The 25,073-nt window shown below is 49.1% G+C and overlaps 1 protein-coding gene and 1 long non-coding RNA gene across 7 annotated transcripts in view; one reads left to right on the top strand and one right to left on the bottom strand.

The window, feature by feature from the left end:
• Positions 1 to 25,073, bottom strand: part of LOC108404558 (signal-regulatory protein beta-1-like) — a 196,509-nt gene that overhangs the window by 135,310 nt on the left and 36,126 nt on the right. For all 6 annotated transcript variants that reach the window (XR_012131502.1, XR_012131501.1, XM_073236834.1 and 3 more), the window contains exon 2: positions 9,850 to 9,931. The gene's annotated coding sequence lies outside the window, so the exon portion shown is untranslated. The remainder of the gene's footprint in view (positions 1 to 9,849; positions 9,932 to 25,073) is intronic.
• On the top strand, positions 7 to 13,102 carry LOC118967995 (uncharacterized). Its single transcript, XR_005055375.2, has 3 exons — positions 7 to 5,182; positions 12,293 to 12,409; positions 12,967 to 13,102. It is a non-coding gene; the product is annotated as an uncharacterized lncRNA (long non-coding RNA).

The raw sequence follows: 25,073 nt of genomic DNA on the forward strand, positions 1-25,073 counted from the left end.
CTGACAACAGGGACCTTTTCTGAGCCAGTGTGTGAGTTGGGTGCAGGGGACACAGAGCTGTGTCAGAGGGGACCCCTGCCCTGGAGGTAGCATCTGATCAGGCATGAGGGTGCGTGGAGAGGACAGATAAGCCAGCATTGGCATCACAGGGTGATGGGTGATGGAGGGCAGCTGAGGAGGCCATGGAGCATGTCCTCTCAGGACACAGCTCTGGCACCTTCTGCATCATGCTCTCTGAGCAGACAATCACCACCCCACCCACATACAGCACCTGTGGTTCTTACACACGTTTAGGTGTGTGTACTCATTTTCATCCACATCCCAACTGTATTATGACATGGTATCATCGTCCCCACTTTCCAGAAGAAGAATCAGAGACTCAGAGAAGCTGAGTGACTTACACAAGATCACACGGTCTGTCAGCGGCTAAGGGGGGATGTTAAGCAGGTCTGTCTGGCAGTGGGGCCAGCACTCCTCCAGCAATGCCAGGGGCTGTGTCACTCAGGGGGTCCTCTGTCCCTCCACTCTCCCCTCCTTGTGCCCTCTCTGACCTCCATCTGGTAGCCACCCAGCCTGGAGCTGACATCAGGGAAACTGGGTGGAAGGCAGGCTCCTCTCCCTCCCCACCAACCTCCTCCTGGTCCCTCAGCCTCCTGTCACGTTGTCTTTCTGACCCTCCAGCTCTCGTCACCTCTGTTTCCCCAAGACCCACATTGAGGAAAGACCCCAAATAGCACCCTGGCAGGCAGGCAAAGGGCTCAACTAGGTCTTCAGGGCTCCAGTCAGTCCTGTGCCCCAAGGTGGCTGGGTTTGGACGGCCGTGAGGGCCTTCCTTCCTGCTCTGAAGGCCTCTGTGGGCAGCACCCAGCACCCACCTGCAAGTCCCAGCAGAAGGGCGGGCAGGAGGGAGCCCAGGGCCTGCACAGCTGTGGCAGTCATGACAAAGAGGCTGACAGTGTCCCTGCTCTGTGTTGGTCACCAACCCTGGATGGGACTCTGCACGAGCCTGGGGGCCGATGCCTGGTCTCCTGACAGTCTGGGGCGGGTCAGTGCCTCCTGGCTACCCCCACCCCCTACCCCAGGCCTGGGGCAGTGGTTTGCGCCACAGCAAGGGAAGTTGTCCCCGTGGCTCAGGCCTCCTTCCAAACCCCAAACCCTCAGGCCTGAGGTCTCCAGCCACACAGGCACCTGCTGCCTTTGGCCTGGGTGCTGACTATCTCTGATGCCCCAAAAGGCCAGAGTGGGAAGGGGCTGGGCTCCACCCAGCTGTGAGCCAGAGAGCTCTTCTGGTGAGGCGAGCCCCCTGCTCGCTGAGCAGCCCAGGCCCAGGGGCGGCCTCGGAGACTACGGATTGGATGGCACGTGGCCCGGGGAAGGGCTGCAGAAGTGAGACTGGACATAGACAGCCAAATAAAACAGAGAGCAGAGGCTTGGACACCCAGCCCCTGCCCCCGAGTTCCCCAGGCTGGCACGGTGCTGGCCGGCGCTTCTTCTATTGCCCAGAATCGTCCACTGGGCTCCAAGTGGGGTGAAGATGAATGTTAAACACACTACCCTGGCATCTCCCCCAGTCTCTCTCTATCCCCTTACTCGATTCTATTGGCTTCCCAATGGCTACTAGCCTTGACACATTTACTTGTTTGTTTTTCATCTGTTTCCCCTGAGAAACTTGGCCATGATGATTGCTGTATTCAGCACCATGCTGGGCACAGAGTAGGTCCTCAATCTTAGGGACTGACCTTTGGGGCCAGATTTGTTCTCAGGGCTGATAAAAAGCAGTGAAGTCTGGCTGTGTCCCCAGCCTTCCCATCTCCTGTGCACCGTACACTCAGCTGCCAGGGGGAGTTGCCAGCCTTGGGGAGATTGCTATGGCCTCCATCCCCTCACTGCCCTCACCACCACTTCAGCCAAGTGAGGCACCCCAAGAAGATAACTTCCAGAGAGAGGGGTGTCCGCAGGAAGAGGAGGTGGCTTCTCGTCCTCCAAGTATCTTCTGAGGCAGACAATGCACCTGCTGCCCTGAGTGGGAGAAAAAGGAACTGAAAAGGGATGGAGCAGCTGACAGGAGAGCAGCCTGAACTTCCTCTATGTGGTGTGTGGGGATGGGGGTGAGGTCCAAGGAGGGTGGCCAAGCTTAGAGCATCCTGTCGGCAGCCCCATTCAAGAAGGCCCCAGAAGCACGAGATGGCAGCCCAGACTCTGGGGGTGGGATCAGATCATGCACGAAGGGGCTGCATGATGGGCACCCCCTACGACACACACACATACACACACACGTGCGCACACACACATGCACAGGGAGAAAGCAGAGAAGACTTCCTGGAGGAAGGGACTTTGCCTTCAAGGGACCTGCATTTGCCTTTCCACTTCAGTCACATCATTTTCACAAAAGGAGGAGACTGGTGACACCAGAGGATGCAGGGGGTGGGTAGCCATGGGCAGCCTGCCTTGTGAGGCTGGAAGGCTCAACAAGTGGAGAGATGAGAACCCTCTGAATAGCGGTCTGAGAAGTGCCAGGGTACCCACAAGGCTCACCCTTGCTGGGCCATGTGACCCCTGGGCAAGGCTGGGTTTACCCTGAATGGAGCCACGCCAGTCTTCTTCCTGATTCCAGCTCCAGTGGGAAGTGGTTCTCCACGAGTCTACAAACACAACCTCCCTTGGGGTCTGTGGCCCCAGAAGCCCCCATCTTAAGTATGGGCCTCAGCCCTGGCTGAATAGTAAGGGGACCCAAGAGAGACAAAGAGCTCCTAGATCCTCAGAAAGGGCACATCAATGGTCCCGAAACCTAACCCAAGCTGCAAGAACCCACTGTCTTTTCACTCTCACACCATCTTCTTTGACAGAGCTTAAACTCAGCTTGGACACGCTGCTCCTGTCACCCTGCTGCTCCTCTGAACATCCATCTCCCCCCAGCACAGTGACCCCACTCTTTGAGGGCAGGGACCCTTTCTTTCCCTTGCTCCATGTCAGTGCCTGACATAGAACAGCCTCCGAACACACGTCGCTACACGAATCTGTTTCATTTTCAGTTTATAGATAGCACCAGTTGCATACCAATCAAGGCACTGAGCACCTGAGCAGTAAGCCAGATAGGTACTCCCTCTCAAGGAAGCTGCATTCTGGACGGGAGGCTGGAAGTAAATGAACGAGTATGCATTATAATTTCAGGGAGTGTTGACTGGTATGAAGGAAAATAAAGAAGGCAAAGAGTGATGGGGCATATTTGGGGCTCGGCTGTTGCATAGGAAGATCCCTCAGGAAAGATGTGAATGACGGGAGGCGGGAATCACAGGAGGTCTGGGGGAGAGTGCTCCTGAGGGAGGGCAGTATGGCAGGTAGGTGAGATCTGGGTTTGCCTGAGCAACAGCACCGTCACTGTGTGGGAGCAGAGGGAGGTGGGCAGCTGGTCCTGGGAGAAACCACCGGGCCTGAGCTTGCAGGCAATGGTAAAGAGGTTGGGGTGAACTCTGTGTAACTCATCAGTGGGCTGAGAGCACAGGCATGGCCAGATCCAATCTGTAAACTAAAAACTCATGCTCTGGTGGCTGTTGAGGGCATGGGTTGGAGGAGGGTCAGGGAAGAAGCAGAGGACAGAGGAAGCAAGAGCCACTGCAGCTATGAACAGACAGCTGGACACTGGAGTCTGGGGCCTGGGGGAGGGTTAGCCTATTAGGAGGGGAAGATAGATATTTGCAAGTTTCAGCATGTGCAGTGTTTCTAAAGACACTGCACCGCAGGAGACCAATGGAGAGGTGTGTGCGGTGGGGAGAATAATGGAGAGGAAAGAGAGGGAGGGTCCTGGGGCTGGGACTGTGATGTGGCTCTGCCACCTGTCTAAAGGGTGACTTTGGGCCATCTCTCTGGGCCTCGGCTCCTGCATAGGAAGATCTCTCAGGGAAGATGTGAATGACGGGAAGCAGGACTGAGCTTGTGCGCAAATGGTAAAGAGGTTGGGGCGAACTCTGCAACCCATCAGTGGGCTGAGAGCAGATTCTACAACCAGACATAGACATGGAGGGGTTTTGGGTAGGTGATCCTAAGGACCCTTCCGGATCATGGGCCTGAATATTCACGGACCTGGCTCATTTCCTGCACTGCAGGGCCCCAGCCTAGCCCTGGCCTCACGCATACAATGTCTACTGAACCTACTTCCTGGGCAAAGTGTGAGGGCTGGCATCCTGGGTGTCTGAGACCTGCAGTTCTGCAGTTGTGCAGGGCTCACACTTAGATGCTTACTTCCTCTACTGTTCTGCTTCCCCTGTCTTGGAACACTTAATTATTTTTGAACAAGGGGCCCGGCATTCTCAGCTTGCATCAGGCCTGGCTAAACACGTGGCCTGTGCTGCCATGGGCCCTTGGCCATCTGTAGTGAGGGCAGGCAAACTACAGTGGCTAACAGGCATGGTATGGCAGGGTTGTGGTGGGGATGATGGTAGGAGTTCCCTTGGGTTGCTGCGTGCCAGGACCTAGGACCCTTATTGGACCCTCTGTGACATCTGGGTCCCTGAGGTCACTAGTGTCACTTCCCACCACCCCTCCAGACTCTGAGAGCCCACACAGTCCCAACAACCTTCCCTGTTCCAGGAGCTGGAGACTCCAGCCACTATGGATGGAGTGGCTCCAGTGACCCTCAACCCCATGAAAGCCAAAAAAAAAGAGAGAGAGAGAGGAAAGAAGAAATAGGAGATGATAAGTAAAGATCAAGGTCCAAAGAATGGTTTTGATGATGGACTTTCAGGGTCTCTGCACTTAGCTGGGGCGCATGTGTAGGAACAGGAGGAAGAAAGGGAAGCCCAAGTAGAGGAAGTGACTTGCTTGATAAGCGTGCAGCCAGAGAGACCAGCAGGCTAGCCAGGAACCCACGGGGAAGTTACAGGGAGGCTCATTTCAGCTTCAGAGAAACAACCTTCTAACAATGCTATCCAGTAATGAAACCTCTTACCTTCCTGGGAGGGAACTTCCTTTCACCAGGGGTGTGCAAGTATATGACTCATGTCAGGGATGCTGGAGAAAGATTCTACCTGAGCAGGTAGACTAAAGAAGGGTTTTTCAAACCATAGGCCACAAATCAATCATGTTTCATGAAATCAACTGAATGGGCCTAAACAAGCATTTTTTTAAAATGGAAAGATAGAAGAGGAGAGACGAAAAAAAGAAATATCTGTGTTTATCCCACACAGTAAGTATCCTTACATACCATATTTCAGTGTGTGTGTGTGTGTGTGTGTGTGTGTGAACTGGCTGGCAGTATAAAGTGTATTACCAAAGTAATATAAAGTGTAATATAAAGTGTACTGTGTGTAGTAGTCAACCAGACTGACAGCCTTGGGAAGGTGATCTCTAAGATCTTTCCAACTTTGCAGTTATGTGAGGCAAGGTTCTTAGATTGTATGTGTGAAATTATGAGGTCAGAATTCTAAGATTCATTTTTCTTTTTCATTCATTTACTTCACATTTATTTAATGATCTCTTCTGAGTCATGCTGGGAGCTAGGGGCAAAGAGAGAGATCAGAATCAATTCCTGCCCTTGAGTCAAGTGATGGAGAGAGACATTTAGACTGACAATTATAATATATATAGTAAGTGCTTCAGTAAGCACATGGTTTAGATTTGAGCATATTTTACCCAACTCTATGCAGGAGGTACTTTTCTTAGCACCATTTTGCAGATGAGAAAAAAATTAAGGCTCCAAAGGTCACACAAAGGACTAGTCAAAGATGCCCAGCAGAGCCATGATGTGAGCCCAAGACCAGCTGAAGGCAGGGGTGGGGGTTGTGGAGGCTCAGGAAGAAGGGACTGACTGGAGCAGCTGGGGTGGTGTGAAGGAGAGGCCAGGGAAAGTGTCCTAGCAGGAGGGATTCTTGGTCTATGTCTTGAAGGAAGAATAGGGGTCTGATGACTTGCCAAGTGGCAAAGGCATTCCTTTCTTCAAGAGAGAGCCCAGAAGCCATGCTTAAAATAGGAAAGAGTGTGGGATTTAGAGCAGGCAGACCTGGTTTGCACTTTAGCTCTGGCTTTTACTAGCTGTGTGACCCTGGGCAAGTTGCCTAACCTCTCTGGGCCTCCATTTCTTCTTGTATTATATTGGGAGTTATCATGAGATTAGAGATCACACACATAATGCATCTAGCATTAGCATGGTGCTCAGCAAATAATAGGAGCTTCATACTGACTAAAACCCACTGAATGTAAACTAGTTCAATCATTGTGGAAAGCAGTATGTAGGTTCCTCAAAATGCTCAAAATAGAAATACCATTTGACCCAGGAATTCCACTTCTAGGAATTTACCCTAAGAATGCAGCACTCCAGTTTGAAAAAGACAGATGCACCCCTGTGTTTATCACTGCACTATTTACAATAGCCAAGATATGGAAGCAACCTAAGTGTCCATCAGTAGATGAATGGATAAAGAAGATGTGGTACATGTACACAATGGAATATTACTCAGCTATAAGAAAAAAACAGATCCTACCATTCTGAACAACATGGATGGAGCTAGAGGGTATTATGCTCAGTGAAATAAGCCAGGCAGAGAAAGACAAGTACCAAATGATTTCACTCATGTGGAGTATAAGAACAAAGGAAAACTGAAGGAACGAAACAGAAGCAGAAGCACAGAACCCAAGAATGGACTAACGGTTAACAAAGGGAAAGGGACTGGGCAGGATGGGTGGGAAGGGAGGGATAAGGGCAGGAAAAAAGAAAGGGGGCATTATGATTAACATGTGTAGTGTGGGGGGAGCACAGGGAGGGCTGTGCAACACAGAGAAGACAAGTAGTGATTTTACAGCATCTTACTATGTTGATGGACAGTGACTGTGAACGGGTATGTGGGGGGGGGACTTGGTGAAGGGGGGAGCCTAGTAAACATAATGTCCTTCATGTAATTGTAGATTAATGATACCAAAATAAAATCTTAAAAAAAAACCACTGCTGAGGTTTCCCTGAGTTTGAATCCCTGTTCTGACACTTACCACCTGGGCAACCTTGAGCAAGTTGCTGATCTCTGTGCCTCAGTTTCCTCATCTTTAAAATGCAAACAATAATAGTACCTGCCAGATAAGGTTTATTTTCATTTATGAAAATAAAATAAATCAATACAATGAAGCGCACAGAAGAGTGGCAGACCTAAATCAGGTGCATGATAGAGACTGGCCACTGTTAATACCTCTATGCACTACATGCCATGATAAGAGCTTTATAATTTTATTCATTAATTAGCTTAACAAATGATTGGTGAGGATTTGGCATGTTCTAGGCAATGCTCAAAGTGCATCAGGGAATTTCAATTAGTTTAGTACAAGGCCGGAACCTTGCCTGTGATATCAAGTTTGTAGAAGTGGACTGGGGACAGGATTTGGATGGGAGGTGAGATGTGTGGTGAGAAATGAGCCTGGAGAGGTGGAACGGCCTGGATAATGACAACCATTTTACATCATGTCTTCCTGTAAGCAGTGGAAAGCCCGTGGAGATTTTTAATCTGGGAATTTTTATTCTTAGAATTTAAGATTCTCCAGTTGTAAAACTCTAAGCCTATATGCCAACTTCTTTATGATTTTAAGATTATAGTCCTGTGTTTTTGTGACCCTTAATATTTCTTACTTGCTGTGGTAGATTGATATGAAAAATGGCCACAATAAGGACTCCTGGTTTCAGCTCTGACATGTAAAGAGCTTGAAAGCTATCACTCCTGTCCTAACAACAAGAAAAAGTTAGACAAGCTGAAAAATGACTTTTCTTGAATCCATCAGAGAACGGAGGTTGCAAGGTGAACTGCTACCCAAAAATCTGGGGAGTCAGATGTATGCAAAGATCCAGCACCCACGGTTGGCTAACTTGTGGCAGGGCCTAAAGTCGGTGGGAACACTCAAGCAGTAATTCTGATGAATGGCTGATGGTGGCTGTGTGGGAACTAGCAGAAGATTGAGAAGCTCCTGGGTCCCCACCCCAGGCATGGGGCATGGGGAAGTCCTCATACTTGGGCAGACTTTTCCTCCAGGACCCTGAGCAGGTTCCCCTGGGGAGGGATCTGACAGAGCTCCCGGTGTGACTCTGGTGGGGAGAAGCAGAGTAGCCAGCGGGAAGCCCCCCAGAGCCTCCCCGCTAAGCTCTAGTGGACAGACTTTGCCAGAGAACAATTCAGAGACTCTATGCCAGCTTATGCAAAGGGAACTCTGCACCACTCCAGCCTTCTCCAGACTTCCTGTTTCACCCAAGGGGGAAAAAAATGTATATATATATATATAAAAGCCAGACATAGACAACAGAGGAAACAGACTGGGGTGAGGTAGTCAGGGAGGGGAACTGAAGCAGCGAGGTGGGGGAGAGTGCCTCTCCACCCCTGGGAGAGGAACAGAAACACTTGCAAAAGGCCACACCCCTAAACTGAGCTGCAAGTCCACTAAAAGCCTGAAACTGAATTAGAAGATTGGAGAATGCCTTCCTTCCACCTCACTCTACCACCACACCAGTAAGGTCCAGTAGAACAACAGTGGGTTACAGCTGAAAGAGCCGGAAGACACAGACTCCCTCTGAGGAACAGTACAAAGAGAAGTTTCAGAGCCAAAGAGGGAAGAGGAAACAAGGACACAAAGGAACTCAAGTCCCAGCAAGATTAACATCAATCCTCACATCAAAGGTCTATCTCTGTACCTATTTATTGTCCCACACAATATGTCCAACTTCAAAAGTTTATAAGGCATGCTTTATTAGTTTCCTGAGGCTGCTGTAACAAGTTACCATAAGTTTACTGCCTTGAAACAAGAGAAATTTATTCTCTTACTGTTCTGGAGACCAGAAATCCAAAATCAGTATCACTGGGCTGAAACCAGATGTCAGCAGGGCCCCGCTCCCTCTGAAGGCTGTAGGGGAGAATCCTTTCCACCTCTTCCAGCTTCCGTGGCTGCTGGCACTTCTTGTCTTGTAGCCAAATTACTCTAGCTGCTCTCTCCATGGTCGGTCACATTATTTTCTATTCTCGGTGTCAAATATCCCTCTGCCTCTTTCTTATAAGGATACAAAAGGATAACCCAGGATAATCTTCCCATCTCAAGATCCATTTTTAAGCCTTCCATGCATGTCAAAAGGGAAGAAAAAAATGTAGACCAAAGAGACAAAACAGTCATTAGAGCAGGCTCAGATATAAAACTGATGTTGGCAATATCAAGCAGGGAATTGAAAATAACTGTAACTAATATGTTACAGATTCTAATGGAAAACACATTCTCCAGGATACCCTGGTAAGGCCACAAAACAAGTCTTAATCAATTTTAAAAGATTAAATTATATAGAGAAAATGGGGTCATTCAGCAAGTAATGGAACAATTAGATGTCCATCCAAAAAAGCAAAGGTTCCCAACAGACTACATCTTACATAAAAGTAACTAAATGAACTCAAAATAGATCAGAGACTTAAATGTAAAGCACAAAACAATAAAACTCTAGAAGAAAGTATAGGAGAAAATCTGTCTGACTTTGGGTTTGGTGATGAGTTTTTAGATATAACACCAAAAATGCACTCCATGAAAGAAAAAAAATGGTAAGCTGGACTTCACTGAACTTTTGTTCTGTAAAAGACAGTGTTAAAAATATGAAAAGACAGGCCACAGAATGGGAGTATATATTTGCAAATCTCATATCTGATAAAAGATCATATCCAGAACTTATTCTGGATATTCAACATTAAGAAAACAAGCCAATTTGAAAATGGGCCAAAGATATGAACAGACACTTCCCCAAAGAAGAGTGGCAGGTGGCAAATAAGTATATGAAATGATCCCAGCATCATTTGTTATAACAGAAACACAAATTAACATAAAATGCAAATTAAAACAACTACTACTCACTTATTAAAATGGAAAAATTCCCCAAACTGGCAATACCAAATGCTGATGAAGATGCAGAGGAACAGGAACTCTTAATTCATTGCTGGTGGGAATGAAAAATGGCACAATTACTTTAGAAGATAGTTTGGCAGTTTCTTATAAAGCTAATCATAGATTTACCATATGACCCAGCAATTGTGCTCTTAGGTGTTTATCCAACTGATTAGAAATATTAGGCCCACACAAAAGCCTGCACACAAATATGTACAGCAGCTTTATATTCCCAATAAAGCTGGAAGCAACTAAGATGTCTTTTATTAAGCGAATGGATAAAGAGTGATACATCCATACTACAGAATACTATTCAACATTCAAAAGAACCCGCTGTTAATCCACATAACTCTGGATGAATATTAAATGCACATTGCTAAGTGAAAGAAGCCAGCCTCAAAAAGTTACATACTGTTTGAGCCCACTTTTATAGTTAAGAAAAAGATAAAACTATAGAAAGAAAAAGAGATCAGTGGCTGCCAGAGATTTGGAGAGAGGGAGATAGCTGACTAGATAAAGCACCGTGGCAGTGCTGAGAAGAAAACAAAAGAAAGCAACTAAGGTATGTTAAAGGGACACAGGAGCCACATTTATCCCAATAGCAAAAACTGGGACAATTTGAATAAAAAATACATAACCAATAATTAGATGATAATGCAAGATATAAAATAACAAGTCCACAATGACATACTAAATGACTGAATGAGCAAATCATAGAATTCCAAGTAACTAATGTAAGCTGCTGCTCCTCAAGGAGGTGGAGATGCCTCTCTATCTATTAAGTGTGGCTATGCCCAGTGACTTCCTTTCCCAGAGAACAATGTGGAAAGTGGGGGTAAGAACAAGATTGCAGTGGAGAAACCTGGCAAACACTACCTTAGCTGAGTGATTCAGGCTGACATCATTAATGATAAGTGATGTGGATAACATGTTCTTTTGATATGACATGTTGAGAATGACACTCTATCAAAACCCGTAACTCCAGTCTAATCATGAAAGAGAAAAAAATCAGACAAATCCAAATTGAGGGACATTCTACAGAAACTGACCAGCACACCTCAAAAGTGTCAAAATCATCGAAATCAAGGAAAGTCTGAGAAATTGTCACAGCCAAGAAGAGCTTAAGGAGTTACGATGATTAAATGTGATACAGTATCCTGAATGGGATCCTGGCACAGAAAACAGACATTAAGGAGAAACTAATCAAATCTGAATGAAGTATGGAGTTTAGCTAATAGCAATGTACTAGTTCTTTATTTATGACAAATAGGACCACAGTAATGTAAGATATTAACCAAGGGGAAACTGGGTGCAGGGGTATATAGGAACTCTCTGTACTCTTTGTAACTTTTCTGTAAATCTATTGTAAAATAAAAACTTACTTAAATACATTTTTAATTATGACAACAGTTCACGGCTCTTGCGTCAGACCCATTACAATGTGATTCTGCCGCTCCTCCTTTGGAGAAGTGGTTGCCATTTCCCCACCTCTTGAATCTGGAATTCCATTCCCCACCTTGTGATTTGCTTGGGACAGTAAAGAGTGATGGAATGTGATGCCAGTCATGGAGTTTCAAGAGGACTTACATGCTGCAAGATGCTGATAGACATAGTTCAGGGCACCCTTCTTACCCTAGCCAATAGCCAGCAACTGGCAGATATGTGACTGACCCCATCTTCCTAGCAAGCCAGCCCCCAGCAGACCTGCCCTCTGATCTAAACACAGGAGCCAAGGCAAAATTAGCCCAGCCTGGCCCAGCTCAGTAGAGCCACCAGTGATCTGTATGAGCAATACCAAAAGCTTTTTGCTTAAAGCTTTTTGTTTGGTCTACAGCCAAAGTGGTTCACTGTACCTAGGCATAACAGTGCATGTACAAGATTATTTGTTTTAATATTATGATTATAAAGGTTAGGAGCCACCTAAAGGCTCATCAGTAGAAGGCTGATCAAATAATTATAAGAGCTGTACAATGGAATATTATGCAGCTGTTCAAAAGAAGAAGGCAGCTCTATATGAATCAATATGCAACAAATCCCCAAATGCAGTTTTAAGTAAAGCAGCAAGATGCAGAAGAGCCTACAGGCGAAGCTACCCTTCCTGTAAAATATTTGTACTTGTGAAGACGTCCTGCTGGAGGATACACAAGAAACGTACAACAAAGGCTGCCTTTGGGAAGGGGAACTGGGTGTCTGGGGACCAAGAGTGGAAGGAAGACTTCCTTTTCATTCTTCCGTCTTTTTCCTCTTTTGAATCATGCACATGTGTTATCTATTCAAAAATAAATAAAAGGAGAATGAAAAAACTCCTGTGCCATTAAATGCAGTCTATTATTCTCTATTCCCAAGATTCCCCAGATCCACCAGACTACAAATAGCGGTGGTGGGACCAAACTGTATTTTCTGCCTCTTGCAGGCAGCCTCCACCACGTGCTGAGTGCAGCTCGTCTCCCTGGTTCCCCTCGTTTGACAGCTTCTCCAGACCGACACAACCTCGCCTGCCACTGGAGGGCAGCGAGAGGCTTCATTCCGGGTAAGGAACTGCGGAGGGAAGGCGGTCGGTCCGGAAGAGCAGGCTGGCTCTGACAGAAAGGGTTCGGGGTTTTCCGTATCAAAAATAAATAAATAAACAAATAAATACATGGTTTCGATTTGGGAGAAAACCTCATCCCAGAACCCTATTCCAGGCACTGGATCAGCCAGCTAGCCATGACCCCTCCAGCCTCAGGGGAAGCCTGCGCATTTTTGGAGGTTTGGGGTAGGGCCGGGGTGGGAGGAAAGGCATGGGGGAGAAGCTTGGGGATAGAGAGATGACCCAGGCCTCCTTGCCCCTCCCCGCTACTGGCTCTATGAAATCATTTGAGGAACTTGCCCTTGAGGCTGCTGAAAACCATTAAATCCTTATACTCAGGAGACCTGGAGAGTTTGCCATTGAGTCCCCTGTGAGTCCTTGAAAAAGCCCCTTCCTACCGTGAACCTTTTTCACATCTGTAAACTGCAAGTGGTGACTGTAAGAATGAATTAAGCAATTGATTTGTGCTTTTAACTAAACTAAACACCTTATGGACTGTTTTATCCCGATTTTTTCAGATGAGTAAGCCGAAGCCTCGAGAAGCAGAGTAACTTGCTCCTGTCTCAGCAGCGGGCAAGTGCTCCTGATTCCATGCCCTTACCGCTTAGCTTATCCTGCCTCCAAGGGCTGCTGAGAGGGATTCCAAGAGAGGTGGCAGAGAAAAAGCGTTGGGAGGGGGCAAAGAGCCAGTATTCACGGGGCCCCTTCTGCGTGCCAGGCCCGCGCCCCTCCCGCGGGACATAGGCCTTGGGACATTCTCGCGCCCTCGTGGAACTGGCGGGGACGCCGCGGCCCGGAGCGGGCTGCGACCCAGGACCCGGCGCCGCCACGGCCGGGCTCCATCCGCTCGGCGGCTGCCCGACCTCCGTAAATAGTCTGGATGAGTCGGCAGACGCGCTCCGCGCGAACGGCCGTTTCCGCCGGCCCCGGGAGGGCTCCGCGAGTACAGCTCTGTGCGCAGCGCCCCCTCTGGCCCGCGGGGCCCGCCGCTCCCCAAGGAGGGCGCTCAGCTCCGGAGCGCTGGAACGCACGCTGTACCCCCGCGAAGCGGTGTGTTCAGCAAATGGAGGACCTGTTTTCATGCAAATGCCTTTGTTCGCGCACCGGGTACCGAGAGGATGGGCCGACAGCTGACGCGGGATATGCGCCGCTTTGCCGTGGCCGTCTCTTTCGGGCTTTGACAGATAAACATGTCGAGAACAAAAACGCCGGCGCCACGGAAACCCGCGCTCGGAGCGCGCCTGTCCCCACCTGAGGCGCGGCAGGCCTTGGCCCCAGGGCCTTCAGCATCCCTGCCTTAGTTTCCCCAGCTGCACATAGAGATGGTGTGCTTAAGGGCTCAGCCCAGAACCAGCTCCTTGCTGGAAACCGTTTATCCAGGCACTGTGGGAGGCGGCGGGGAGCAGGAGGCTGCTGGGGGGAGTTTGCGTTTCAGAGAGAGAAGACAATAAACTAAAGCACAGACAGACAAGATAATTTCGAATAAACAGCAAGCGTTAATCTAATAGCAAGCACAAATGTACTGCTTGTGCCAGGCCCTGTTCTGAATGCTGTAATATGTGTGTTAGCTCATCTAATCTCACAACAGGGGGTGATATTCCACTGTGAGATGGAATATCACCCCCATTCACAGATGGGAAAATGGAGGTTGAATCATGTATTCAAGGGAAATGAGAAGTTGAATAATATGTTCATCGGAAGTTGGTGGAATAATTTCCTCAAGTGCCCAGTAGTTGGTGGAGACCAGATTTGGACTCAGACCACTGGGCTCCAAGTTGTGGCTTCTTAATCCCTCCATTCTACCACTCCGGCTGTGCAAAGAAGGACAAAAAATGGTAACATTATAAAAAGAGCTCAGAGGCTAAAGGAGAGCTATTCCCAAAAGGGTGTCAGCAAATGTCTGTCTGTGCCGGAGCCGTCTCAGGCCGTCTGATGATGCGAGAATCCAGCTATGCAAAGATCTAGTGCTCCAGGCAGAGGAAACAGCAAGAGCATAGGCCTTGCAGTGGGAGGGATGGACTTGGGTATTTCATAAACACAAAGAAAGTCAAGGGGCCTGGAGCTCAGTGAGCAATGGCAAAAGTGGGCAAGGAGATTGCACACGGCCAGAGGCCAGGTGGCGAGGGCTTTGCAGGTCTTAGCAAGGAACTGGGATTTAATACCAGGTGTGATGGGAAGTCACACTGTTGGTAGGGCTGCTGAAGGTGTGGTGCAAATGAACAGGTTGGACTAGATGGCAGAGGCTCTTCCTGCTCTGTCAGACTTGGGTTGGAGGAGGCAGCTGGTCACTCAGGTCTTAAACACGCCCCTTTCCCGTCTCATCTTCTGATCTCTAGGAGATTCATGTTGACATTCACTAAGTCCCCAGTCCATAGTCTCCAACACAAATTGGGGGCTGTCAGGTCAGATAGGGATGAGTCTGGGGCCCAGACAGAGGAATGTTCAGGCATGGTGTCTTGGCTCCTCAGGGCCAAGGGGACATACCCACCCAAACCCTTGCCCCCTTTCTAGACATGCTACCAGTTCCCAGGATCCCTGAGTTCCAAAGGTCCCAAGCCTGCTTCCAGGGCCACTCAGGCCTCCTGGTTTGTTCTGTGGAGGCAGAACACTAGGCCCAGTGCATAGCCAAAGGGCAGCGTAGAGCATGGGGGTGAAGGGAGCCTGGAGTGCCTACACACATGCATGTAGGGCAAGCAGGGCATGCATAGTACAGCGTGGAGCTGGGGATGAGAGGGGAAGGGTGCAGGCTGGGGGCTGGGCAATAGGGCCAGCTGGCCTGCTTCCACTCCTAAACATTCTAGTGCAGGTATCTGAGGAGGCTGAGGTATCCTGAACTTGGCCTTCCAGGTTTTTATGAAGTTATATCCATGGAGGAGAAGGATAGCACATTTTAAAAAGCATTGTGTTAGCTTGATATATAATGCTTAAATATTTAGATTTTCAGGGTGAGGGGGCCCTAGGCCCCACTAATATCAGGAGTGGGTCTGGCCTAGCATATAGGAGATACTCAATGTTTATCAAATAGATGGATTAATCTAATTTAATTTAATCCTCATAAGATTCTACAAGGAAATAACATCATCTGTGTTTTATTGATGAGGAAACTAAGACTTGGAGAGATTTAGTGACTGGCTCAATTTGTCACATTAGAAAGTAGGAGAGCTAAGCCTCCAGGCCTAACATATCTAGACTCCAAAATCCATTGCCATTAGTTAGTGACAAGTTCATACCCATCATGAGCACATTAAGTACATTATAACAGTTTAAGCATGTCATTTGTTGGTCTTTTTGGACACAGCACAGTTCATTTTACACGAAAAAGGCCTTTTCCTCTTGATTCTTACTCTACTGGTCCAGGCACTTTGAAAAGTAATAGGGCAGGAATGAATGCTCCATTTAACAATTGTGGAGAAACTGAGGCCTTGAGCAATAACCCAAGATATTATCAGGACATAAACAAATAGGGTTTATTTTTCTTGCATAATAAGAAATCTGGAGGTGACCAGACCAGGGCTGGAATCATTGTTGCACCTTGCTAAGCAAATAGCTTCTACGCCATGATCTGTTCTGGTTGTTCATTGCTATACAGCAAACAGCTCCAAACAACCATTTTATTATATTCTACAGTTTTGTGGGTCATAAATTTGGGCAGGGCTCAGCTGGGTGGTCCTTCTGGTTTGTGGCCATCAACTAGTCATGTGGTTATGTAGAGCTGATGGGTGCACTTATCTGGAGGATCAGATGACTGTAATGCTGAGCTCAGCTGGGTCCTTCTCCCTTTCCGTGTAGTTTGGGGCCTCTCCAGGTGGTCTTTCCAGCGGAGTGGTTTGACCTTCACCATGACAGCTCATGGATCCAAGAGGCCATGGCAGAAGCTGCCAGTCCTCTTAAGGGCAAGGCCCAGAACTGGCAGAGCTTCATTTCCACTTTACTCTGTTGGGCCAAGAAGTCACAGGCCAGCCCAGATTCAAGTGGAGGAGGAGCCGCTGGTGAGAAGTGTGGGCCCTGCAGGAGGTTCCCAGGGAAGCTGGAGTGCACCACTTCCCTGTGGCCCAGGACTTAAACTCCCCCCAACAGGAAGGACTCAGTGTTGGTAGCTGATGAGGCTGGTAACAGGTCATGGGGTCATAATAGTATTCTCTCTACTTTTTTGAAGTTTGAAATTTTCTTTTTAAAAAAGAGTGTTTTCTCTGAAGCTCCTTCTCCCTGACACATCCCCAGAGGACTTCCTGTTGCCCCTCCCTCCCCATCACCCAACCACGACTTCTCTTCTCCCCTCTCCTCTGGTTTGATAAGAGACCAGTTGGCTCCACTTGCCAACCACCTGTTGGCATGCTGGAGTCATCTGGAGACACTTAAAAATCTTTGATACCCAGTCATTCCCCAACTCCCCAAGATTTGGAGCCAAATGGTCTGGTGTGGGGTTGTGGGCACTGAGTGTAGTGAATTCTCCCCAGGCTATTCTGGCACTTTCCAGAGTTGAGAAACCATCTTGTCCATCAAGACCAATTCCTGATTCTTTACTGCACCCAGGGGCCTCCTATTAACAGGGCCCAGCCTCCTTGGAAGGCAGTTTAGTGGCACCTTTTGGTACCTGAGCCCATCCCTGGGGGCCCACTCTAACTGCCTAGTGACTTGAAGAGATATTTCTCCCAAACACAGACAATGTACTTGATTCACGTCCAGGTACCTGGATGATGAAGCTCTTTCCATTGCCTCATGCAGCATAGGTTCACTGTTGCCATCTGAGAAGCGCAGAGAAGCATACAGGAGTCAGCAACAGCTCCACTTTGGGCCCAGGAATTCGTGAACAGAAAGGATCCGCTGTCACTGAGTCACTTTAAGGGAACAGCTAGAGAACATATTCAAAGGCCCCTGATGATAATGAGTATGCTAATGTGATTTCCACTGGGTGCCTGTGTTACCTCCAAAAACGCCGCAGCCTGTCTGACCTTCCTCATGGATTCAAAACTTCCATTGAAGTCAACGGGGGATTTGGGTTGAAATAACATCAAAGTTTTTACTCAAATGGACAAAACCTGGGAACTGTGAATTAAGGGCATTTCACATTGGCCCTGACACAACTGACTTTGAGGGAGAAACACAGGCCCAGGTAGGTTGTGAATGGAGCTTCTGGCTAGGCAGCTGCCTTAGGGTGGGCTGAGCCAACAAGTGTTAAATGCGGGTCCCTTTTACATGGCACAGGAGCTCTGGAGGCCTGGCTTCAAATCCCATCTCTCCACTCACTAGCCAGATGACCTTGGGCAAGGCAAATTGTTTCTCTGATTGAACCTCAATGCCCTATCTGTAAAATGGCATAGATGAAACTCACCTTGCAGAGTGGCTTCCAAGATTAAAGACGTATGTGTGTGGGAGGAGTCAAGGAACTGGACCACATCTTCAAGCTCCCACCGTCCCACCCAGTGAAATGCACAGCAGGGTGGAAAGAGCCCCACTTTCTATCTTCCAGCCCTCCCTCCCTTTCTCCCTTCCCCCCTTACTCCCCTCCTACCTACCTACCTACCTACCTACCTTCCTTCCTTCCTTCCTTCCTTCCTTCCTTCCTTCCTTCCTTCCTTCCCTCAGCATATATTTATGAAGTGATTCTGGGGTACCGGGCACTGTTTGGGTCCTGGAGGGTCAGCTGCGAGCAAAACAGATGAACTCTGCTCTCTGTGGAGCTGCCAGTTCAGTGGGGAAGACAGACACCAAACAGGGACCGGTAAGTAAGAGTACGATACACAGTGGTAAGTGCTATGGAGAAGGACTTAAGGAAATGAAAGAGGCAGCGCTTCAGAAGAGCAGACCCAGATGCAAACCCCAGCTCACCCCTCACCACTGCCTATGGCTTGGGAAGGTGATTTTACCTTCCTGACAGTCTTCTCGTCTGTTCAGTAAGATCCACTGATGATTCATTCACCCGTTGAACAAACATTTATAGAGTTCTATCCTGAATCAAGCATTCTTTTGCATGCTGGCGAGGCCACAATGAGAAAGCAGACAAAATCCTTGCCCTTGGGAGGAGAGAAACAGACACCAAATACATGTACACATGGTGGGTGATGGAGGAAACCAAAGCAAAGCAAGAGGGTAGAGAATGATGGAGAAGGGGCTTTTTCAGGTGGGGTGGTCAGGGAAGGACTGCGTGAGAAGGTGAGAGACGGGGGAATTAGCCCTGTGGGCATCTGAAGAAGAGCACTTCCAGCCAGAGGAAGATGCAAGAGCAAAGGCCCTGAGGTAGGACCGGGCTGTTGGGGGAATGAGAATCAGAGACAAGGCATGTGAAGTGCCTAGCACAGCAGCTGGCTCTGAGTTGGGGCTCAATAGAGAACATTTATTATTTCTGCCCCTTTCATGAATAACGGGAATAAGTCACTTTCCACTATACTGAACATTCCTGGGGGCTCTATGGTTTGGTGACTTTTTATCTTTTCTTGTCTTGTTTTCTGAATGAGAACCAGCAAGTCCAATGCCCCGGCAGCCTCTCTATCTCCAGTCAGAAACCACCAGGAATGTTAGACATGTGGTGGTGGTGCTGGAGGGAGGCGGGTGTATAAAGAATGATGGTCATTAAATAATAATAGCAGCATCTTAAATTTCTTTACTCTCCTGCAGCCTTACAAATTAGATGCCCTGGAAATGCTGTGCCTGTCGCCAAAATGCACCTCCATCTGGGGTGGAAGGCAACATCTGCTGAACAGCTGCATCTTGTTTAAGGGCTGGTGCTTAATTCAGTTACTCCGCTCTGGTAGGGGCAGGCGGAGCTGAGCAGTAAGGGGCAGGCCCAGCCACAAGCTTCCCACCTCTCCCCAAGCTGACTTGGAGTCCACTCCCACAGTGTCCCTCCACACACCTGTTGATCCCACCAAGCTGGGTAGATACACACTTCCAGGGCACACCATGCTCGCTTGTGCTACCCGCTTGTCTTTACTTAGGCTGACCCCCCCCACCGCCAGGAACGCTCTCCTCCTGCCTATCCAAATCCTCTGTGTCCTCCAAAAGGCCTGACTCAGACCTCAGCATCTCCTCCAGGAGGCCTTTTCCAGCTTCCCAGGCTCAGTGAATCACCCTCCTGAGTTCACACAATACCTTGTGCCTTTCTTGACTGGAGCATTCCTACCCTACTGTTGCACTGCTCTGCCGTGTACTCTGCATTTTGTGAGCTCCTTGTGGTTGGGACTGTGTTTAATTCATCCTTGTAATCCCAGCATTGTGCATGACTCCCCATAGACACTTACTACATGTTTGGTTAATGGATGGATGGATGGAGGGAGGGAGGGAGGGAGGGAGGGAAGGGATCAACAGATGGATTCCCACTACCATCTAAACCCAAGCCAGCATCGCCTCCCACGGGGATGAATACCAGTCTCTCCCTGGTCTCCCACCCTCCACTTTTGCCCCCCATAGTCCACTGTACTCCAAGCTCCTGGGTATCTTTTGGAATTACATTATTACTACTCTTTTAAAACCTGCCAGTAGCTTCCTAACGCAAGTCTATAAACCCCTATAAGGGATCCAGCTGCCCACCCTGCCCTCCTGATCCCATCTCATTTTCCTACATTCCAGCTGTTTTGGGAACCAGCCAAACTCTCTCTTAGCTCAGGATCTTTGACTTTGTTCTTCCCACCGCCTGGGACTTGCATCCCCTGGTTGTCTGGGAACTGGCATTCTCTTAGGCCAGCTCTAATGCCACCTCCTCAGAGAGACCTCTCTTTATCCTCTTAATTAAAATATCCACTATCTTGATCCCCAAAGGCAAAGGGGGCCTGATCCAGCCCACCAGAGCTTGGTTGCTGATCTCCAACTGATTCCGCAGAGCACCAGCCTCACCAGGGTGGTGCAGAGACTCCCCCCAGGGCTAGCCACAAGCCACCCCTTCCCTTGGGGCTCTCTCCTCCTCTACATCAACAGAAGATCCTTCATGAATGGGCTTGTCTGGAACTGCTGCAATTAAACCATCAGAGCAACATTGGACCATTTGTTTACTATGGCACTTAGAGCTGGAATGGCTTGTTGTTTTGATGGTTTCTATTTTCAGCTCTGTTTCCTAGGGGTAGCAAGGAGAGGGTAGGCAATGAATCCTGGTCTATTCAAGCAAAAAGATGCTTCAGTGAATCCTAAAATTTCAGTCACAAAATTCTAGAATCATTGTCATGGAATGTGAGGGCAGTAAAAACCTGTAATTTTAGTTATAGGTTCCTAGATTCATGGATTCATCTTATGCAACAGAAATTAGAATCTTAGTTGTCAAACCAGTTTAGACTCGAAGTCTCAGAGTGATGGGAATCTTAAGAGATTCTCTCACTTTGCTGAGTTCTCTGTCCCAGTATCATCTCCTCAGAAGTCCTTCTCTGATGACCTTACCTACAACGTACCCTCCCCCACACACCCACACTCTGTCACTCTCTATTGTTTTATTCTGGTTCATCTTTCTTCATAGCACTGATCACCACCTGACATCTGATACAGCTCTCTGCTTATCTGCTTATGGCCTGTCTCCCCCACACATTGGATTGAGGTCAGGAACTCTGTTTTGTTCACTGCTTAAAAAGTATTTAGAACAATGCCTGACATGCAGTAAGGACTTAAAGAAAAAAATGTCCATCCTGCCAGCAAATATTTATTGAGTGCCCACTTCATGGCGGCACCTTGGAGGTGATCTCCCAGGATGTGAGGGAGGTGTCACTTGGCAAGCCAAAGCCGGTTCGTAGTAGACCCACAGAGCACTGTCTTGGAACGGATCTCAGGGCTCATCCAAGCTGGGGAAGGGCGATTGATTAGCAATGTCTGGTTTGGACCCAGCAACAGAGAGGCAGCCATCTCTGCTCTGGCTCTACTCTTACTCTTCATAAAACCCAGGTCAAGAAGGGGATAGGAGTACCTCAGGATCAGCCAGCATGGTGGTGCTGCAGCCAGGATTAGAACCCCCACCCTTTTGCCCTGTGCTGCCCAGCGCTGGCTCCTGAGCCACTGTCTCCCTTGGGCACAAGCTTAATGCCCTCCCACCCCCTACTTTTGGCTTTCCCTCCTCCTGGGCCTTCCCCAGAGTAAGGGGCTGCTGGAGTCCCTGGCCCTGAACCTCAGCCTGGGAACCCAGTTCTGGAACACTGTCTGAATGCACAAGCCAGTTATTTTTAAAAATCCAAAAAGAAAAGGAAGAAAGAGAAAACTCACGGCTTCAGTTTCTGTATCAGCCCCAGCTGAAAGAATAGAGACTTGAAAGGAACAAAGGGTTTCCTCAAACACGGCAGATCAAGGGCTTGGCTTACGTGGTAGCCAGTAACCGACCACTGCGCTTTGTGACAGAGCCTTCAGAAGGCAGCAGGCTGCTGTTCCTGCTACAGTCTGGTGGGTGGGGGGAACAGGGGACACCCTCCCCACCCCCACCCCCACTCCCACCCCAGGCTGAGCTGGTTATAATTATAGTCTTTGAGACCCCCTAAGTGTTAAGGCCTTAAAGGCCCTTTCATTGCCAGAAGCTTGCTACACTTTCGGTCAGATGGGCAGGCAGAAGTCCAGAAGGGGCTCAAGGTCACACAGAGAGCCACAGGTCAGTGTGCTTCCTTCCTTCCCAGGTCCCTTTTCAGGGAGGAGGAGACCACTTAAGTGCACGCAGCCCTCCTACCTCTTGCACCCACTATGGCTGCCTAGGAAAGCTGCCTCAGGAGCTCTCCCAGACACAAAAACTTCCCATTCCCTTCCTCCTATGGATTTCCCCTTTCAAGGTGTCTGTGGGGTATGGGTCTTACCCCAGGTCTCCAGGACCAATGCTAGTCAGGTCTGAGACCACAGGAGGATTGTAGCTGATCCGCAGACTCCAGGATGAATGTCAACTGATTCACATGAGGTGGAGCAAATACTATTGCCAGGCACAGTGCCAAGCCCCTTACAGGCAGGAAGTGCCTCATCTAGGTGACAGAGCAACCCAGCGATTAGGTATCACTCTTCCCATTACTCAGATGACAAACCCGAGGCTCCAAGGATGGAGCACCATGCCTAACATGACATGGTGGTGATCGGCAGAGCTGATCTTTGAACTCAGGTCCACCTGTCTCCTAAGCCAGGTTCTGTTAGCGTCTCCCCTCTGTCCCCTCCCCTCCCATGTGTGTCAAAGGTTGACAATGCTTAACATAACTCATGGGACTCAGGTGGGTGCCACTAGGACCCGGCTGAGAATGAGGAGCTCCCCCCATCAGATGCCATTGGGCACATGAGTCACACATTCACTGCCAGCACAAGCCAGCCTTCAGCCTGAGAGTGGCACAAGCCCATCTGGTCTCCTCGCCACCTCGGCACCCACACCTGTGTGTCCCCACCTTGCTGTGTCTCTCCCCATGGCCCCTTTCAGCCCCACCTGTCAGTCTGTGCCGGCTCCATCCTGTGGGCCTCTCTCTACATTGTGTTTCACCTCTGGCCTCCTCCAACCCTCCCAGTTTCTCATTCCTATGCCTTCCTTTTCTCTCTCTCAGCACCTGTGTGCTACATTCTCTCTCCATATTCTGTGTGTCTACTCCTCAGCTCTAGCTAAGTGTGTCTCTTTCTCTCTCCCCAGAGATGTTTGTCTCTCTCATTCTGTCCCTGTCCTGTCCTGTCCCTGCCCTCATCTCCCTCCATCTACTCATCTTCTCCTCAGTGTCTCGGCCTCTGCCTCTGCAGCCTTTCCCCCTCCCCTCCCCACCTTCCTGACTCCCTCACACCCACGCCCCACCCCCCACTGCCACATAATATTCCAGCCAATCGCAGCATGGCTGTAAGGCAACAAGGAGGGATGGGTCAGGGATAATCCAAGGGGGGTATTTGGGGTCTGGGGGGCTCATGTTAAAGACAACCGGGTCAGCCTCCTCCTCTTCTTCTTCAGAAATGACTGGTTGCTTTCCTGGGAGGCAGATGAGAGAGTCCCTGAATAGGGATTTAAAGCACTAAGCTCCTCTGGTTCCTTCTTTTTAATATTTATAAAGAGAGAAAGGGGATAATTTCAGGAAGATCATTTCAAGGCGAAAACCCACATATTTTCAATAGAATTATTCCAAAAGCCCCTTTCCAGCTCATTGGAGTGTATAATTTTGTAAGTTAAAGACACGAGGCCTGGTTTCCAAGTTCCCTAAAATGACGCAGATCAGCGAGGGCCAGAAAGGAAGTGTAAGATGAGAAGAAGTGGGAATGGCAGCAAGGAGAGAGACAAGCCCGTCCCAGGGCCAGACTGGGGCCCCAGATGGGCTGAGGAGTCAGCAGCAGCCCGTGCCCCTTCCCCACCCTCCCTCCTCTGCCCGTGCCCCTCCACCAACCAGCCAACTTCAAGGTATAACCTTGTCGGGTACTCCTCCCCGTCCCAAGACCTCTCCCTCAGTCCAGACCTACAGAGCCAACTGCCTGTGCAGGGGGCTCATAGGCCCCTCAGGCAAGGCGTGTCCGGAGTTGCCACCACCATCTCCTTCCCAAATCTCTTCTGTCCTTGACCTTCATCTCAACCATCCAGTTGCCCAAGTTGGCAATCAGGGAGTCAGCTTTGGGGCCTCCCCCAACCTTGCCACTTCCAGCTGAGTACAGGGCTTGTTGATTCTACCTCCTCATACCTCTGGAATTGCCCTCTGTTCACATTCCTGTTGCCCCAGGCTGGGCCTCAGCATCCCTGAACTAGACCACTGACAGGGCTCTGGGCAGGGATCAAGGCCTCTGGTGTGGGTACAGGCCCGCAGTGATCTCCCTGGAGCCCAGCTCTACGAAGGGTCCTCCCTTCCTGAGAAACACCCGCAGCTCTGCATCACTTCCCAGCTCCCCTATCTGCAATCTAGCTACAATCTAATGACTTGATTCCCTTGTACTCACCCTACCATCCCAAGCTCTTTATGTGGCCCAAATGAGCCACTCTTTTCTGACTGCCTTGGAAGGACTAAGAAACGCTTTTCTTCCTCCAAACCTTGGCCAAGGCTGCTCCCTTCTCCTGGAAGGCCACCCTGGCCGGCATGCACAGCTCCAACCAACCTGGAGGTCCATCTCAAATGCTAATTACTGTGATAACTAACCAATTATCACAGTAATTAGCAGTTCCATTGCAAAGATCAATTATTGATTATTTACCATGAGCTGGCCATCTGCTAAGTGCTTTGACATATTTCACAGAGTCTATAAGGACCCAGTGTTGTGGGGACTTTTATCACCCCATTGTACAATGAGGAAAGTGAGGCTCAGAGAGGGGCAGTAGCTGCCACAACATGACACCCTGAGTCAGAGGGTCAGGACTCTGGCCAGGCCAGCCAAACTCTGGAATCCCTGTGTTTAACCTCTGACACACTGAGAACCCTGATCTGATGCTCAGTATTAGCAGGAACTGAATGACATGGTCCCTGACTCATCCCCACTGAAGAGAGCCCACTTGCTGGGAGGCCACAGCCACATCCCCTCCTCAGGGCTCTAGCTTCCCCATCTTCTCAATGGTCCAGTTCTCCTTTGAAAACCATGGACCTTTCAGATGCCAGTTCTGCAGACCCCAGGGGCATGGCTTGTCTTCTTCTCCCTGGAGAAAGGCACAGCTGGGAGGGGTGGGCACAGAACTTCAAAAAAAAGTCCATGGGCAAAAGAACTCCCCCACCTCGCTGGCCCCAGACCTCTGCGTGGCTTGACCTGG

The sequence above is a fragment of the Manis javanica genome, chromosome 5, assembly GCF_040802235.1.
Source record: "Manis javanica isolate MJ-LG chromosome 5, MJ_LKY, whole genome shotgun sequence".
In the NCBI taxonomy this organism is placed as follows: domain Eukaryota; kingdom Metazoa; phylum Chordata; class Mammalia; order Pholidota; family Manidae; genus Manis; species Manis javanica.